Source organism: Amblyraja radiata, chromosome 37 (assembly GCF_010909765.2).
Source record: "Amblyraja radiata isolate CabotCenter1 chromosome 37, sAmbRad1.1.pri, whole genome shotgun sequence".
Taxonomy (NCBI): Eukaryota; Metazoa; Chordata; class Chondrichthyes; order Rajiformes; family Rajidae; genus Amblyraja; species Amblyraja radiata.
Genome location: NC_045992.1, coordinates 20,089,570 through 20,108,256, shown reverse-complemented (window position 1 = coordinate 20,108,256; position 18,687 = coordinate 20,089,570). Strand labels below are relative to the sequence as shown.

Genomic DNA, 18,687 nt, shown 5'->3' with positions numbered 1-18,687 from the left:
TACTTTATACACAGAATATAAAACCAATTACTGTATGTGTAAGCGTTGAGAATGTTGGATGTGATCCTCTACTGTATGGGCGGGGGGGGGGGGGGGGGGGGGGGGGGTGGTCTGAATAACATTTATTTTAGAAAACAATCTTCCTGGACCAAATCTTTGATGCCGTTTATGAAAAGCAGTTTCCCAACCGTGCCCCAGGTCACCGCTTCCCAGCTCGAGAATGATCCGTTGATGCCCCTTTCCGTCCAGTTGTCTCTGTGGCGCAATCGGTCAGCGCGTTCGGCTGTTAACCGAAAGGTTGGTGGTTCGAGCCCACCCAGGGACGCTGGCGATCTGATATTTTTTCCTGTGCATGTCCTTGGCAGCTGAGCAAATCTGCTCTCTCCAGAGGCTGGCTCTCTCTGCTGTCGCCTCAATCCGCTGATTGCGTGTCTCCAGTGCTTCTACGCAGCGGCGGTGGAAAGCATCTTGTCCGGGAACATTACCATCTGGTGTGGGAATTGCTCTGCCAAGGACAAGAAGGCTTTGCAGAGAGTAGTGCGTTCCGCCGAACGCACTAGGGGAACTTCACTTGCCCCCCTGCAGGAACTATGCATCAGGAGGTGCAACTCCAGAGCCAACAATATCATGAGAGACCCCTTCCACCCCTGCAACGGACTGTTCCAGCTGCTACGGTCAGGCAAACGCCTCCGTTGCCATGCAGTGAGAACGGAGAGGTTGAGAAGGAGGTCATTCGGACTGAAAACGCATATCTCACCAGGGACTAACTCTACTGAACGTTTTTCCTTCCATTATTTATTATGTAAAAGAATATGTGTGTGTTATGACTGTGTCTATAGTTTGTTTGGTTGTTTGGTTGTTTGTCTTTTTGCACAAAAGTCCGCGAGCATTGCCACTTCCTCTCACTGTACATCTCGTATGTGTATGTGACAAATAAACTTGACTTGACTTGACTTGACTTGACTTGAGTTGACTTCTTGCGGCAACTCGTTTCCTTTCATTCAAATATTCCTCTTTTCAATAAACAACATCCCAGGAACTGAAGAAGGGTCTCGACCCGAAACGTCGCCTATTCCTTCTCTCCAGAGACGCTGCCTGTCCTGCTGAGTTATTTAAGCTTGTTGTGTCTATCCCTGGAACCAACGGATTGGATTCTCTGCTGAACTGCCGCTGGACAGTTTTAAGACGGTACAGCGAGACGTGTGGACACAAAAGTGGACTGTGTTGGGAGTAGCAGCTCAGATCATGTTGAATGCTGGTGGAAACTGGTGTGGCCGCGTGGCCTGCTCCAGCTATTGTCAATGTCGATGTTGTTCTCACGGAGTCCGGGATGTAGCTTTGCAGAAGGGCGCACGTTTTGCGTGTTTAAGGCCCCAGGTTCAATCCCAGTCACTTCCACCTGGTGACTTTACAAAAGTTGGGGGAAATCCCGCAAACGGTGTCTGAAGAAATTCTTACTTTAAAATGCAGACTTGATTTTGCCCGGAATCCTAGAGAAATGGGAAAGTGAGGTTTCGGATGTATAAATCCTCGTCGATTTGCCCGTTTATATTTTATTTCGTTCAATGTCAGGACCTGGGAACCGGGAGCAAGTATACGCGACAGCAGTGAGCACAAGGATGTTAACCCAGGTGTAAAAACCTGGGAACATGGCGAAGTAGTGAGACAGGGATAACAACACCGATGAGCACACCAAGAAAATGAAGAAAGACAGTGAGAAAGACAAAAGCGGAAGGGAGCACTCCCTCCCCCTCCTCTTCATCCTCCCTCTTCTTTCCCTTCTGCTCCTACCCTCTCCAATCCCTCCCTCACCTATTTCTGCTACTCCTTTCCCTTACCCTATATCTCCCTCCCTCCCTCCAAAACTCTTCTCCCCTCCCATATCCTTCTACCCCCCCTCCCCACACACACTCCTCGCCTCCGCCTATCCCCCCCACTATCCCTCCTGATCTTCCCCACGGCCCTCCTCTTCCTATAATCTCCACTCCCTACCACCCCCACTCCCCATCCTCTGCCTCTATCCCCACTCCTACCCACTCTCCCTCATCTCCCTCTACTTTCCCTTCTCCTCCTCCTCCTCCCTTTCTCCAATCCCTCACCTATCCCTCCCTCTCCTTTCCCCTACCCTCAGTCATTCCATCCCTCCATAACTCTCCCCCCCCCACCCCCCCCCCACCCCCTTCCTATCCTTCCATCCCCCCCCCCCCAACACTTTCCAAAAGTGAACAATGAGAAACTTAAAATTTTGCAAAGAACTGTGGAGCTCCATCCAGCGCGGCCTATCGGCTTCGGAACTCGCGGTCTTCGGTAAATAAGCGGCCGTTCCAGGTTTCCCAAAGCTGTGAAGTTTCTCTCGACGCCTGAGCATCATCATCCGGCGAGAATGACCTGGAACATCGGGCCCCGTAGCGGCGACTGCGGAGGCCAAAATAAGCTCGACTATGGGTGGACATGGGGATGGGGACTGGACTTTATGCCTTCCTCATAATCGAAACCATTGTGGGGGGATGTTTTTTATGTTTAAATCTCTTTATTATTGTCATTTCTGTATTCTTTTTTCATGTGCTGCAATGGCAATAAGCTTTTCACTAATAAATTCCGTTTGAAACTTTGAACCTTTGATATTCCACCATTCACCCGTTCCCCCAACGCAATATTCCACCACTCATCCATAGCCCCTAACTGCGCAGGCGTGGCTTATTTCCCTTCTTAGCCGAGCACTCCCTCCCCCTCCTCTTCCTGTGTGGGAGGGGAGGAAGGAAAGGTGGGAGGGAAGTTGGGTGCGTGGCCGGGGGTGGGGTGAGAGGGAGGGGGTGTGTGTGTGGACGGGGTGGTGTCGGAGGGGGGGAGAGTGTGGTGTGTGGGGAGAGGGATCGTGGGGTGGGGTGTGTGTTGCGGCGTGAAGTGGGGTGGGGGGGGCAGGTGTGTATGTGGGCGGGAGGGGTGTAGGGGGAAATGGGATGTGGGAGGGGAGGGGTGTGTTGGGGAGGGTGTGTGTGTGTGGGAGGGATGTGTGTATGGGCGGGGGGGTGTGGGGGGTGTGGGCGGGGTGTGTGTGGGTGTGTGCGTGTGTGTGTGTGCGCGCGCGTGTGTGTGTGTGTGTGTGTGTGTGAGTGTGTGTGTGTGTGTGTGTGTTTGTGTGTGTGTGTGTGTGTGTGTGTGGGGGGGGGTTGTGTGGGAGAGGGGTGTGTGGGGGGGTGGTTGTGGGGGGGGGGGATTGTGGCGGTGGGGAGCGTTGTGGGGGCGCGGGCAGGTTGTGGGGGGCTTGTGTGTGGGGGGGATTGGGGGACGGGGAGGGAGATATACATCCAGCCAAAGTTTGCAAGGAGAAACATAGAAACATAGAAACATAGAAATTAGGTGCAGGAGTAGGCCATTCGGCCCTTCGAGCCTGCATCGCGAGAAACCGCGAGAATGTTACTATATTACACTATATTCATATATTTACCATGATATTACTATATTACACTATATTCAACCACGACAGAATCGCGGAATTGGGCCATTCAGCCCACAGTCTACGTTGCCATTCAATCATGGTGGGCATATATTTCCCTCTCAAACCCATTCTCGTAGTTTCTCCCTGTAAGCTTTGGCGTCAATCCTAATCAATTATCTGTTAATCTCCGCCTTAAAAACACCCAATGTCTTTTCCACCACAGCTGTCTGCGGCACTGAATTCCAGAGATTCACCACCTTCTGACGAAATAAATTCCTCCTCATCTCCTTTCCAAAGGTATTTCCTTTTATTCTGAGTCTATGTCCTCTTGCTCCAGATTGTTCCATTAGTGGAAACAACCTCTCTACTTCCGCTCTATCCAGGCCTTTCACTGTGCCCGCGCTCTCCAGCTTTGGTTTAGTATCAGTACTACTGCTGCGACACTTCAATCAGCGCTGTCTCAGTTTGTCCCAGGACTCACCGATAATTTCTGGTGATTTATCTTCTTCGAGCACAGGCAGTTGGAGCGTAGTGGTCGTGGCCGAGTGGTTAAGGCGATGGACTAGAAATCCTTTGGGGTTTCCCCGCGCAGGTTCGAATCCGGCCGATTATGGCGGTAGCAGGTCCGCTGGTTTGGACCGACCTGTGCATAATTTTGACGGGATGTTCACTAACTGCTGTCAGAATTAATATTCCGCGGAAATAGGTTAGTAAATATGTCCGTAGCGCAAAGATTTTGGTCACCCCGGTAAGTCGATTGATTATCTGCTGCGACATGGAACAAATGGCTTCGTTACTCAGCTGTATATTTGCCTAGTTGGCTCCGGTCCTGAATACTGCGGCCCAGAATATGTGCTGAGCGATAGTTCACCTCTCATTCACTGAATGGCATAGAGTGTCGGCCCACACTGCTACACCTGTTCTCACTGGACATACCCGGTGGATTGTTGCGGCACCCCCGACCACATGTGAAGTGCTCCTCCTCTCTCCGCTGAGAGTACTACAACAACCTCTCCCGCTGGTCCTCCTCTCTGATTATCTGTTGTTTTCACACCTTACATTCTTGTTCAACCCTTCAACATCTCGAGCTTCCCTCTCCCCTGACTATCAGTCTGAAGAAGGGTGTCTACCCAAAACGTCGCCCATTCCTTCTCTCCAGAAATGTTGCCTGCCCCGCACAGTTCCTGCAGCATTTTGTGTCGACCACATGCGTACCCTTTCTCGGGTTGAGGGCGGATCTGTACACAGGAAGCTAAGTGCTTCCAGAATGTTCTGCTTGATGAGGACCGTGGCTTCCTGACCAAGTGAACGGTAAGGGGGGTTGGTATAAGGATACTTTATTCACAGAATATAAAACAAATGACTGTATGTGTAAGCGTTGGGAATGTTGGATGTGATCCTGTACTATATACGGGGTGGGGGTGGGGTGGGGTGAGTGGGGAAGTCTGAATAACATTTATTTTAGAAAAATCTTTCTGGCCCAAACCTTTGATGCCGCTTATGAAAAGCAGTTTCCCAACTGTGTCCCTGGTCACCGCATCCCAGCTCGGGAATCGTCCGTTTATTGCCCTTTCCGTCCAGTTGTCTCTGTGTCGCAATCGGTCAGCGCGTTCGGCTGTTATCAGGACATTTGATTATTATTATTATCCAATTAACAGCTAACAATTATCCCATTCCGTAGCTTGCATCTCAGTAAAATTCATTTCAAAGCGCATTTGTGGTTTACGATTATTTAAATGGTAAATGTAGCTTCAGAAGCATTTTCTTTTTGCATGTTAAAACCCACCTGAGAACCATGGAAGATTTTGCAATTTTAATGATGGATTTTTCACTTTTTAAACTTTTTATGTAACAAATTGATAAAGATAAAACATAATGCCTTACTTTTCATGAAATGCAGTGAGCAAACGCGATAATTCCCGATATTTTCTATCTTTATATCTCCACGGCCAATGTTTGCTAACCACTTCCGCTGTCGTTGCTCCTTCAGTTCCCTCTTGTCTTTACCTTCGTTTTTCTTTATCTTCTGGACTCTAAAGTAAGATAACTGTGCCTCGCGATCACCCCGACTGGCACAGTTATTTACAGCTAAAAAACGGGCCGTTTTCGCGGTTTTTCACGGGTGTGAAAGTACGCGTTTCCAGCATCAATAACATGTGCCGGACGTGACGTTTGTACCCCAGTTAAATTTTGCGTCCACGTGGGTGAGGATCTATGGTACACCAGTCATTGAAAGTAGGCATGCAGGTGCAGCAGGCAGCGAAGAAAGCGAATGATATGTTAGCATTCATAGCAAAAGAATAGGAGCAGGGATGCATTACTGCAGTTGTACAGGGTCTTGGTGAGACCACACCTGGAGTATTGCGTACAGTTTTGGCCTCCTAATCTGAGGAAAAACATTCTTGCCCTATAGGGAGTACAGAGAAGGTTAACTAGACTGATTCCTGGGATGTCAGGACTTTCATATGAAGAAAGATTGGATAGACTCGGCTTGTACTCGCTAGAATTTAGAAGATTGAGGGGGGATCTTATAGAAACTTACAAAATCCGTAAGGGTTTGGACAGGCTAGATGCAGGAAGATTGTTGCCGATGTTGGGGAAGTCCAGAACAAGGGGTCACAGTTTAAGGATAAGGGGGAAATCTTTCAGGACCGAGGTGAGAAAAACATTTTTCACACAGAGAGTGGTGAATCTCTGGAATTCTCTGCCACAGAAGGTACTTGAGGCCAGTTCATTGGCTATGTTTAAGAGGGAGTTAGATGTGGCCCTTGTGGCTTAAGGGATCAGGGGGTATGGAGAGAAGGCAGGCTGCTGTTGGATGATCAGCCATTATCATATTGAATGGCGGTGCAGGCTCGAAGGGCCGAATGGCCTACTCCTGCACCTATTTTCTATGATCCTATATTTCTATAACCACATTCCCCTGCCTTCTACCCATAACCTCTGACACCTTTACTAAACAAGAATATATCTATCTCTGCCTAAAAAATATCAATTGACCTGACTTCCACAGCCGTCAGAATGCTACAGAATCACGACCATCTGACAAAATAAATGTCTCCTCACCTTCCTAATACGATGTCCTTTAAATCTGAGGCTATAACCTCTAGTCCTAAACCCTTCCGTGGAAACATCCTCTCCACACCCACTCTATCCAATCCTTTCACTATTCTGCATGCTTCAATGAGATCCCACTCATTCTTCTAAACTCCATCGAGTACAGGCCCAGTTTCAACAAACGCTCCTGATAGATTAACCTACTGATTCCTGGGATAATTCTTGTAAATGTCCTCTGGACCCTCTCCAGGACCAGCACATTTTTCCTCAACTATGGTGCCCACAATTGCTCAAAATATTCAAATTGCGGCCTTACCAGCGCCTAAAAGATCTTCAACATTACATCCCTATATTTCCTGTCCGCCAAACAATTCTCTATCCATGTCAATACCCTACTCACAATCCCATATGCTCTACTTTTGCTCAGTAATCTCCTGTGGTACCTTATCAAAAGTTTTCTGAAAGCCCAGATATAGTACATCCACTGGCTCTCCTTCATCCAATACTATTTCTCACCTAATGCAAATTTATTTCAGTTCCTCTGTCTCCCTAGATCCTCTGTCCTTTGGTATATCTGGGAGGTTGTTTACATGTCCCTACCCACAGTGGCATTACCTTTGTTAAATGCCAATTTTAACTCATGCTGCAACTTGCACCCTATATCCAGGTTGCTGTTTGGGGGTTTGTAGATAATTCTCATTATTGTCTTTTTACCTTTACAATTCCTAATTTCTATCCACAGCTACTCTACATCGTCAGTCCAATGGTCACCCCTCGCAAAGAACTGATTTTCACCCCTCACCAACTGAGCTACCGCACATACTCGGCCCACCTGCCAGTCCTTTCTATAGGATGTATAACCCTGAATATTTAGTTATCTGTCCTGACCCACCTGCAGCCGTGTCTCTGTAATCCCCACAATGTTATATCTACCAATTCCTAACTGATCCTCAAACTCATCCAATTTACTTCTTATACTTCGCGCATTCATATATAATAAATTTAATCCATTACTCACCTCATCTTTTACATCGATTCCTGGCCTGTTGTGTGTTTCCGGCGCTCACCAGCTTTGGTTTACGATCAGTACTACTGCCGTGACACCGCAATCAGCGCTGTCTCAGTTTGTCCCAGGACTCACCGATTATTTCTGGTCATTTATCTTCTTCGAGCACAGGCAGTTGGATCGTAGTGGTCGTGGCCGAGTGGTTAAGGCGATGGACTTGATAATCCATTGGGGGTTTCCCGCACAGGTTCGAATCATGCCGATTACGGCGGTAGCGGGTCCGCTCGTTTGAACCGACCTGTGCATAATTTTTACGGAATGTTCACTAACTGCTGTCAGAATTAATATTCCGCGGAAATAGGTAAGTGAATATATCGGTAGCGCAAAGATTTTGGTCACCCCGGTAAATCGATTGATTATCTGCTGCGACATGGAACAAATGGCTTCGTTACTCAGCTGTATATTTACCTAGTTGGCTACGGTCCTGAATACTGCGGCCCAGAGTATGTGCTGAGCGATCATTCACCTTGCATTCACTGAACGCCAGAGAGTGTCGACCCACACTGCCACGCCTGTGCTCACTGGACATACCCGGTGAATTGTTGCCCCGCCCCCCCTCCCCCCGATCACATGTGAAGTTCTCCTCCTCTCTCCGCTGAGAGTACTACAACAACCTCTCCCGCTGCTCCTCCTCTCTGTTGTTGTACTTTCGGTGGCGCTGGTGCCAGCTGCCTCCACCTTCAGACCGGTATCTTTTTGTTTTTTCGTTTTTGTTTGTTATGTTGAAGTGTGCTTTTTTATGTTTTTGTTTAATGTATTAATGTGGGGGAATAGGGTACGGTAAGGCGGATACCGTCCTTCAGTCGCTTGCTGGAGAGAACGCGACTATTATTCGAGTCGCGTCCTCGCCCCCCACCCCCCCCCTCCCCCCAGCGGCCTACCTACTGGATTGGCGCGGCCTTTCCTGCCAGGACCGACCAAAGTTCCAGCAGCGGCGGGACAGCGCTGATGCATCGCGGGGCTGGCGATGCCTTACCGGGGATCGCCGTCTGGAGCCCGGAGTGCTGGGCCTGCGGCACCGACATCCTGGAGCTGTGGTTCGCGGAGCTCCCAACGCGGGCGGCGATGACAAACATCGTTGGGTCCTGCGACTCTGCCCGGCTAGGCCTGCGGACTCGGGAGCTGCGGACTCCGGTGGTAGGCGGCTGATCGGGAGGTCCGGGCCGCTGAGGAGGATTTTCACCGTCGGGGTTCGGCGTCGGCGTTCCATCAGCCCGGCGAGAGGGCCTGAGCATCGGGCCGCCCGGGGTGGCGACTGCGGGTGCTCGGAAGGCCCCGAACTCGGGTCAACATCTGGGAAGATCGGAGATGAGGATGGCTGGACTATGGTGCCTTCCTCACCTTGGTGCCATTGTGTTATGTTGTGTCGTGGACTTTCTGTGTGTGCTTTTTTTTAAATTTAATTTTATTTTTAATGTTTTTTTATTTATTATTTATTTATTTTTATGATACTGACTGTAAAGGGAAATTCATTTCGTTGTCTCTAATTGAGACAATGACAATAAATTTGAATACAATACAATATAATTATCTGTTATTTTCACAGCTTACGTTCTTGTTCAACCCTTCAACATCTCGAGCTTCCCTCTTCCCTGACACTCAGTCTGAAGAAGGGCGGATCTGTACACAGGAAGCTAAGTGTTTCCAGAATGTTCTGCTTGATGAGGACCGTGGCTTCCTGACCAAGTGAACGATAAGGGGGCTTTGTATAAGGACACTTTATCCACAGAATATATGCACATAATATAAAACAAATTACTGTATGTGTAAGCGTTGGGAGTGTTGGATGTGATCCTGTACTATATACGGGGTGGGGGTGGGGGTGGGGTGGGTGGGGGGTCTGAATAACATTTATTTTAGAAAAAATCTTTATGGCCCTAATCTTTGATGCCGTTTATGAAAAGCAGTTTCCCAACCGTGTCCCTGGTCACCTCTTCCCAGCTCGGGAATCGACCGTTTATTGCCCTTTCCGTACAGTTGTCTCTGTGGCGCAATCGGTCAGCGCGTTCGGCTGTTAACCGAAAGGTTGGTGGTTCGAGCCCACCCAGGGACGCTGGTGATCGGATATTTTTTGCTGTGCATGTCCTTGGCAGCTGAGCAAATCTGCTCTCTCCAGAGACTGGCGCTCTCTGCTGTCGCGTCAATCCGCTGATTGGGTATCTCCCTGCGGCGTTTCACTTCCTTCATTGAAATGTTCCTCTTTTCTATAAACAACATCCCAGGAACTGAAGAAGGGTCTTGCCCCGAAACGTCGCCTATTACTTCTCTCCAGAGATGCTGCCTGTCCTGCTGAGTTATTTAAGCTTGTTGTGTCTATCCCTGGAACCAGCGGATTGGATTATCTGCTGAACTGCCGTTGGACAATTTTAAGGAGGTACAGCGAGACGTTTGGACACAAAAGGCGTCGAGAGGTATGGGGAGGGGAACAGTGGACTGTGTTGGGATGATCAGCTGAGAACATGTTGAATGGTGGTGGAAACTCGTATGGCCGCGTGGCCTGCTCCAGCTATTTCAATGTCGATGTTGTTCTCACGGAGTCCGGGATGTAGCTCCGCAAAAGGGCGCACGTTTTTCGTGTAAAGGCCCCAGGTTCAATTCCCATCACTTCCACCTGGTGACTTTACAAAAGTTGGGGGAAATCCCGCAAACGGTATCTGAAGAAATTTGGACTTTAAAATGCAGACTCGACTTTGCCCCGAACCCTCGAGAACTGGGAAAGTGCCGTTTCGGAGGTATAAATCCCCGTCGATTTGCCCGTTTATATTTTATTTCGTTCAATGTCGGGACCTGGGAACCAGGAACAAGTATACGCGACAGCAGTGAGCACAAGGATATTAACCCAGGTGTAGAAACCTGGGAACATGGCGAAGTAGTGAGACAGGGATAACAACACTGATGAGCACGCTAATAAAATGAAGAAAGACGCCGAGAAACACAAAACAAACAAGATGAGAATTTTTGCGATGTGTAGATAGTTCGATATAGATAAATACGCAAAGCACACTATAAAGGATAGAATGATGGCAGCAATCTGGAATACAATTGGAGTGATTGGAGCGGTGTGAGTGTAAAGGAGAGGCGCGGCGGGGGGGGTCCACTAGAAAGGGGCGAGTCTGGACAGACAGGTGTATTTTCCTGGAACAAAGGAAGCTGAGGCGGACCTGACGGGATTTACCCAATAATGAGGGTCTTCGAGAGTAGAACATTATTTCCCATAACACCCCCACGGTCTAGCCGCCCGGAAGCTAGAAAGTATCAAAAGTAGTACTGTTTAGACGAATGTGGTGTATGGTATCTGGATCCTACCGCATGTAGGAGGCTGGTGGATCCAGGTACTATCACAATGTTTAAAAAATGCTGGACTAAGTGGGACCCGTTGGGTCACACGGGAGTCCCGGTCCCCCAACGTAACCCCCAAAGAGTTTCCTTCGATGTAAAAATGTAGCTCTCGCGTTTGCTGCCAGACCCTCTACGTCCAGCCCCGCCCTCCCTCCTCTGTTTGTCTCACGCCCACCCCCACCCCCTACCCCCCCCTTCCCCCACCCCCCCCCCCCCTGGACATTACATTAAATCGGAGAGGTTCCTGCGCAGATCACGCTGCGGCCCGTGATGAGAGGAACAGGAAAGTATCCGGACTCAGTCCTTTCACAACACTCGGGTCACCCGCCAACCGGGCTCAGTCTCTCCAGCCTGCTGACTCGGGACTTGAGGGAAGAACCCCCGCCTTCACCTGCCGGGGACTGAATGTGACTCCCGCCCACACTAATTTGGTTGTCCCGTGACGGCCCTCTGCCTTACCTCATGTTGTCCTTTGAAAGTTACCCAATCCTCTGGCTTCCCGCTGCTCTTTGCTATGTTATACTTCTATTATTTAGCATTACTCCATCCCTATCTTCCCTTGTCAGCCAGGGTTGTCTCTTACTGCCCTTAGAATGTTTCTTCCTCTTTGGAATAAAATGATCGTGCATCTTCTGGACGATGCACAGACATTCCTGCCATTGCTGTTCCACCGTCATTCTTGCAGGGATCCTTTACCAGTCGACCTTGATCAGTTTCTCTCTCATGCCTACATAGTCCGTTTGACGAACTGCAACACTGACATTTTTGATTTAACCTTCTCCCTCTCAAATTGCAGATTAAAACCTATCATATTATGGTCACTACCACCTGGCGGTTCATTTACCTTGAGTTCCCTTATTAAATCATGATTCATTAGAAAACACCTAATCCAGAATTGCCTTCATTCTGGCAGGCTCCAGTACATTTGCTCTAAGAATCCATCTCGGACGCACTCTACAAATTCCCTTTCTTGGGGTCCAGAACCAACCTGATTTTCCCACTCTACCTACATATAGAAATGTCCCTACCCATGTTTTGAGAGGTGGGGGACAATCCATCCCATGTTTTGTAATCCGGATTATGAAATTTGGTGAAAAAACGTCTATTAAAATCTCTGCTTTCCGCGAGGCAGTGGGGGTGTCACTGTTCAGCGCTTGTTAAATGCCTCTATAAACATCGAATTAACATGATGTATCATTAATTGTGTTTTGACCTTCAAGTATTACTGAAGGTGTTCACGGAGAATTACTTAAAGCTGTCTGATGCGGGTACAATTACCATTTGAACTAATTCAAGTTCAAGTTCAAGTTTATTGTCATGTGTCCCTGATAGGAGAATGACATTGTTGCTTTGCTTCAGCACACAAACATAATAGGCATTGACTACAAAACACATGAATAAATAAACTGATAAAGAGCAAATAACAAATAATGGGTTGTTAATGTTCAGAGTTTTGGCCGAGCCAGGTTTAATAGCCTGATGTCTGTGGAGAAGTAGCTATTCCTGAACCTGGTCGTTGTAGTCTTCAGGCTCCTGTACCTTCTACCTGAAGGTAGCAGGGAGATGAGTGTGTGGCCAGGGTGGTGTGGGTCTTTGATGATACTGCCAGCCTTTTTGAGACAGCGACTTCGATAAATCCCCTCGATGGAAAGAAGGTCAGAGCCGATGATGGACTGGGCAGTGTTTACTACTTTTTGCAGTCTCTTCCTCTCCTGGGCACTCAAGTTGCCGAACCAATCCACGATGCAACCGGTCAGCATGCTCTCTACTGTGCACCTGTAGAAGTTAGAGAGAGTCCTCCTTGACAAACCGACTCTCCGTGATCTTCTCAGGAAGCAGAGGCGCTGATGAGCTGTCTTGATAATTGCATCAGTGTTCTCGGACCAGGAAAGATCTTCAGAGATGTGCACGCCCAGGAATTTGAAGCTCTTGACCCTTTCAACCATTGACCCGTTGATATAAACGCAACTGCTGGTCCCCATCCTACTCCTTCCAAAGTCCACTACTGCCGTGGCACTTGGTTTTGCTGGTGTTGAGGGCCAGGTTGTTGTGCTGGCACCATATGGACAGTATGGACAGTTGCTCGATCTCTCTTCTATACTCGGACTCATTCCCATCAGTGATACGTCCCACCACAGTGGTGACGTCAGCCAACTTGATGCTGGAGTTCGCTCTATGACCGGCTACGCAGTCATGAGTATAGAGTGAGTACAGCAGGGGGCTGAGCACGCAGCCTTGAGGTGCTCCCGTGCTGATTGTTATCGAGTCTGACACATTTCCACCAACACGACAGACTGTGGTCTGTGGATGAGGAAGTCGAGGATCCAATTGCAGAGGGATGCGCAGAGACCCAGTTCTGCGAGTTTGGTAACCAGCTTGGAGGGGATGATAGTATTAAATGCCGAGCTGTAATCAATGAATAACATCCTGACATATGAGTTGTTGTTGTCCAAGTGGTCCAGAGTGGAGTGGAAGGCCAGCGAGATCGCATCCAGGAGGTGATTGCATTCAGGCCCCACCACAGCTGCCGAACATCCAATAATTGGATATATTGGTGAATGGGAAAGATTTACACGGGTATCGGATTTAAACTGGTCAGCTCATTAAGGGCTCAGGTCGAAAGGGTTTCCTGGCTGGCTTGCAGGTAAGTCCCTCATTCACCCTTATTCACGTTATTTGGTATGTTTTCCTCATCTCTCTCTGTCTCCCCCCTCCAAGGTTGGTTCTTCTGTTTGCCTTTATTAGCTTCAATTAAATTTGCTTAAGTGTTATTTATCACTTGTAGCTTTTGAAAGATTCAAGCGGGTATCAGACGATTTCTAAGGGCTGAATCGGCCCGTTCGAGGGTGCTTTCATCGACCGATGCAGCTTAAAATCAAACTGCTACGTCGAGGCGATAGAGGCTCCCGATGTTGAAGCCCTGCGCGGGCACCAAGAAAGTGAGTCCCTCCCCCCAAATTGTGTCTCACCTCCCCACATATTTTGATAGCGATTTTCAACGAACTGCCTGGCCTGTTGTGTGTTTCCGGCGCTCTCTAGCTTTGGTTTAGGATCAGTACTATTGCCGTGACACTGCAATCAGCGCTCTCAGTTTGTCCCAGGACTCACCGAATTTTTCTGGTGAATTAACTTCTTCGAGCGCAGGCATTTGGAGCGCAGTGGTCGTGGCCCAGTGGTTAAGGCGATGGACTAGAAATCCATTGGGGTTCCCCGCGCAGGTTCGAATCCTGCCGATTACGGCGGTAGCAGGTCCGCACGTTTGAACCGACTTTTGCATAATTTTGACGGGTTGTTCACTAACTGCTGTCAGAATTAATATTCCGCGGAAATAGGTTAGTAAATATGTCCGTAGCGCAAAGATTTTGGTCACGCCGGTAAGTCGATTGATTATCTGCTGCGACATGGAACAAATGGCTTCATTACTCTGTTGTATATTTGCCTAGTTGGCTCCGGTCCTGAATACTGCGGCCCAGAATATGTGCTGAGCGATAATTCACCTCGCAGTCACTGAACGCCAGAGAGTGTCGACACACACTGCCACACCTGTGCTCACTGGACATACCCGGTGAATTGTTGCCCCCCCTCCCCCCGATCACATGTGAAGTTCTCCTCCTCTCTCCGCTGAGAGTACTACAACAACCTCACCCGCTGCTCCTCCTCTCTGAGCGTTGTACTTTCGGTGGCGCTGGTGCCCGCTGCCTCCACCTTCAGATCGGTATCTTTTTGATTTTTCGTTTTTTTTGTTATGTTGAAGTGTGCTTTTTTATGTTTTTTTAATGTTTTAATGTGGGGGAATAGGGTACGGTACGGGGGATACCGTCCTTCAGTCGCTTCCTGGAGTCGCGTCCTCGCCCCCCCCCCCCCTCCCCCCTGCGGCCTACCTACTGGATTGGAGCGGCATTTCCTGCCTGGACCGACCAATGTTCCAGCAGCGGCGGGACAGCGCTGATACATCGCGGGGCTGGCGATGCCTTACCGGGGATCGCCGTCTGGAGCCCGGAGTGCTGGGTCTGCGGCACCGACATCCTGGAGCTGTGGTTCGCAGAGCTCCCAACGCGGGCGGCGATGACAAACATCGTGGGGTCCTGCGACTCTGCCCGGCTAGGCTTCATTACTCAGCTGTATATTTGCCTAGTTGGCTCCGGTCCTGAATACTGCGGCCCAGAGTATGTGCTGAGCGGTAGTTCACCTCTCATTCACTGAACGACAGAGAGTGTCGACCCACACTGCCACACCTGTGCTCACTGGACATACCCGGTGAATTGTTGCGGCACCCCCGATCACATGTGAAGTATGTGTGAAGTCCGCTGAAAGTACGACAACAACCTCACCCGCTGCTCCTCCTCTCTGATTATCTGTTGTTTTCACAACTTACATTCTTGTTCAACCCTTCAACATCTCGAGCTTCCCTCTCCCCTGACTATCAGTCTGAAGAAGGGTCTCTACCCAAAACGTCACCCATTCCTTCTCTCCAGAAATGTTGCCTGTCCCGCACAGTTCCTGCAGCATTTTGTGTCGACCACATGCGTACCGTTTCTCGGGTTGGGGGCGGATCTGTACACAGGAAGCTAAGTGTTTGCAGAAGTGTCTGCATTATGAGGACCGTGACTTCCTGCCCAAGTGAACGTTAAGGGGGCTTGGTATAAGGATCCTTTATCCACAGAATATAAAACCAATTACTGTATGTGTAAGCGTTGAGAATGTTGGATGTGATCGTCTACTGTATGGGGGGGGGGGGGGGGGGGGGGGTTAAAAAAATTTATTTTAGAAAACAATCTTCCTGGACCAAATCTTAGATGCCGTTTATGAAAAGCAGTTTCCCAACCGTGCCCCAGGTCACCGCTTCCCAGCTCGAGAATGATCCGTTGATGCCCTTTTCCGTCCAGTTGTCTCTGTGGCGCAATCGGTCAGCGCGTTCGGCTGTTAACCGAAAGGTTGGTGGTTCGAGCCCACCCAGGGACGCTGGCGATCTGATATTTTTTCCTGTGCATGTCCTTGGCAGCTGAGCAAATCTGCTCTCTCCAGAGGCTGGCTCTCTCTGCTGTCGCCTCAATCCGCTGATTGCGTGCCTCCAGTGCTTCTACGCAGCGGCGGTGGAAAGCATCTTGTCCGGGAACATTACCATCTGGTGTGGGAATTGCTCTGCCAAGGACAAGAGGGCTTTGCAGAGAGTAGTGCGTTCCGCCGAACGCACTAGGGGAACTTCACTTGCCCCCCTGCAGGAACTATGCATCAGGAGGTGCAACTCCAGAGCCAACAATATCATGAGAGACCCCTTCCACCCCTGCAACGGACTGTTCCAGCTGCTACGGTCAGGCAAACGCCTCCGTTGCCATGCAGTGAGAACGGAGAGGTTGAGAAGGAGGTCATTCGGACTGTAAACGCATATCTCACCAGGGACTAACTCTACTGAACGTTTTTCCTTCCATTATTTATTATGTAAAAGAATATGTGTGTGTTATGACTGTGTCTATAGTTTGTTTGGTTGTTTGGTTGTTTGTCTTTTTGCACAAAAGTCCGCGAGCATTGCCACTTCCTTTCACTGTACATCTCATATGTGTATGTGACAAATAAACTTGACTTGACTTGACTTCTTGCGGCATCTCGTTTCCTTTCATTCAAATATTCCTCTTTTCAATAAACAACATCCCAGGAACTGAAGAAGGGTCTCGACCCGAAACGTCGCCTATTCCTTCTCTCCAGAGACGCTGCCTGTCTTGCTGAGTTATTTAAGCTTGTTGTGTCTATCCCTGGAACCAGCGGATTGGATTCTCTGCTGAACTGCCGCTGGACAGTTTTAAGACGGTACAGCGAGACGTGTGGACACAAAAGTGGACTGTGTTGGGAGTAGCAGCTCAGATCATGTTGAATGCTGGTGGAAACTGGTGTGGCCGCGTGGCCTGCTCCAGCTATTTTCAATGTCGATGTTGTTCTCACGGAGTCCGGGATGTAGCTTTGCAGAAGGGCGCACGTTTTGCGTGTTTAAGGCCCCAGGTTCAATCCCAGTCACTTCCACCTGGTGACTTTACAAAAGTTGGGAAAAATCCCGCAAACGGTGTCTGAAGAAATTCGGACTTTAAAATGCAGACTTGATTTTGCCCGGAATCCTAGAGAAATGGGAAAGTGAGGTTTCGGAGGTATAAATCCTCGTCGATTTGCCCGTTTATATTTTATTTCGTTCAATGTCAGGACCTGGGAACCGGGAGCAAGTATACGCGACAGCAGTGAGCACAAGGATGTTAACCCAGGTGTAAAAACCTGGGAACATGGCGAAGTAGTGAGACAGGGATAACAACACCGATGAGCACACCAAGAAAATGAAGAAAGACAGTGAGAAAGACAAAATCGGAAGGGAGCACTCCCTCCCCCTCCTCTTCATCCTCCCTCTTCTTTCCCTTCTGCTCCTACCCTCTCCAATCCCTCCCTCACCTATTTCTGCTACTCCTTCCCCTTACCCTATATCTCCCTCCCTCCCTCCAAAACTCTTCTCCCCTCCCATATCCTTCTACCCCCCCCTCCCCCACACACTCCTCGCCTCCGCCTATCCCCCCACTATCCCTCCTGATCTTCCCCACGGCCCTCCTCTTCCTATAATCTCCACTCCCTACCTCCCCCACTCCCCATCCTCTGCCTCTATCCCCACCCCTACCCACTCTCCATCCTCATCTCCCTCTTCTTTCCCTTCTCCTCCTCCTCCCTTCCTCCAATCCCTCACCTATCCCTCCCTCTCCTTTCCCCTACCCTCAGTCATTCCCTCCTTCCCTCCATAACTCTCCCCTCCCTACCCCCTCCCTACCCCCTTCCTATCCTTCCACCCCCCCCCCCCCCAACACTTTCCAAAAGTGAACAATGAGAAATTTAAAATTTTGCAAAGAACTGTGGAGCTCCATCCAGCGCGGCCTGTCGGCTTCGGAAGTCGCGGTCTTCGGTAAATAAGCGGCCGTTCCAGGTTTCCCAAAGCTGTGAGGTTTCTCTCGACGCCTGAGCATCATCATCCGGCGAGAACGACCTGGAACATCGGGCCCCGTAGCGGCGACTGCGGAGGCCAAAATAAGCTCGACTATGGGTGGACATGGGGATGGGGACTGGACTTTATGCCTTCCTCATAATCGAAACCATTGTGGGGGGATGTTTTTTATGTTTAAATCTCTTTATTATTGTCATCTCTGTATTCTTTTTTCATGTGCTGCAATGGCAATAAGCTTTTCACTAATAAATTCAGTTTGAAACTTTGAACCTTTGATATTCCACCATTCACCCGTTCCCCCAACGCAATATTCCACCACTCATCCATAGCCCTTAACTGCGCAGGCGTGGCTTATTTCCCTTCTTAGCCGAGCACTCCCTCCCCCTCCTCTTCATGTGTGGGAGGGGAGGAAGGAAAGGTGGGAGGGAAGTTGGGTGCGTGGCCGGGGGTGGGGTGAGAGGGAGGGGGGGGTGTGTGTGGACGGGGTGGTGTCGGAGGGGGGGAGAGTGTGGTGTGGGGGGAGAGGGATCGTGGGGTGGGGTGTGTGTTGCGGCGTGAAGTGGGGTGGGGGGGGGCAGGTGTGTATGTGGGCGGGAGGTTTGTAGGGGGAAATGGGATGTGGGAGGGGAGGGGTGTGTTGGGGAGGGTGTGTGTGTGTGGGAGGGATGTGTGTATGGGCGGGGGGTGTGGGGTGTGTGGGCGGGGTGTGTGTGGGTGTGGGCGGGGTGTGTGTGGGTGTGTGTGTGTGTGTGTGTGTGCGCGCGCGCGTGTGTGTGTGTGTGTGTGTGTGTGTGTGTGTGTGTGTGTGTGTGTGTGTGT

The 18,687-nt window shown here is 49.7% G+C and overlaps 5 non-coding genes across 5 annotated transcripts; all 5 read left to right on the top strand.

The window, feature by feature from the left end:
• Positions 1–251: 251 nt before the first annotated feature.
• On the top strand, positions 252–325 carry trnan-guu. Its single transcript has one exon. It is a non-coding gene; the product is annotated as a tRNA-Asn (tRNA).
• Positions 326–3,970: 3,645 nt separating this feature from the next.
• On the top strand, positions 3,971–4,052 carry trnas-aga. The gene has a single exon. It is a non-coding gene; the product is annotated as a tRNA-Ser (tRNA).
• Positions 4,053–9,541: 5,489 nt separating this feature from the next.
• Positions 9,542–9,615, top strand: trnan-guu. Its single transcript has one exon. It is a non-coding gene; the product is annotated as a tRNA-Asn (tRNA).
• A 4,444-nt stretch (positions 9,616–14,059) lies between these two features.
• Positions 14,060–14,140, top strand: trnas-aga. Its single transcript has one exon. It is a non-coding gene; the product is annotated as a tRNA-Ser (tRNA).
• A 1,649-nt stretch (positions 14,141–15,789) lies between these two features.
• Positions 15,790–15,863, top strand: trnan-guu. The gene has a single exon. It is a non-coding gene; the product is annotated as a tRNA-Asn (tRNA).
• The last annotated feature ends 2,824 nt before the right edge of the window (positions 15,864–18,687 follow it).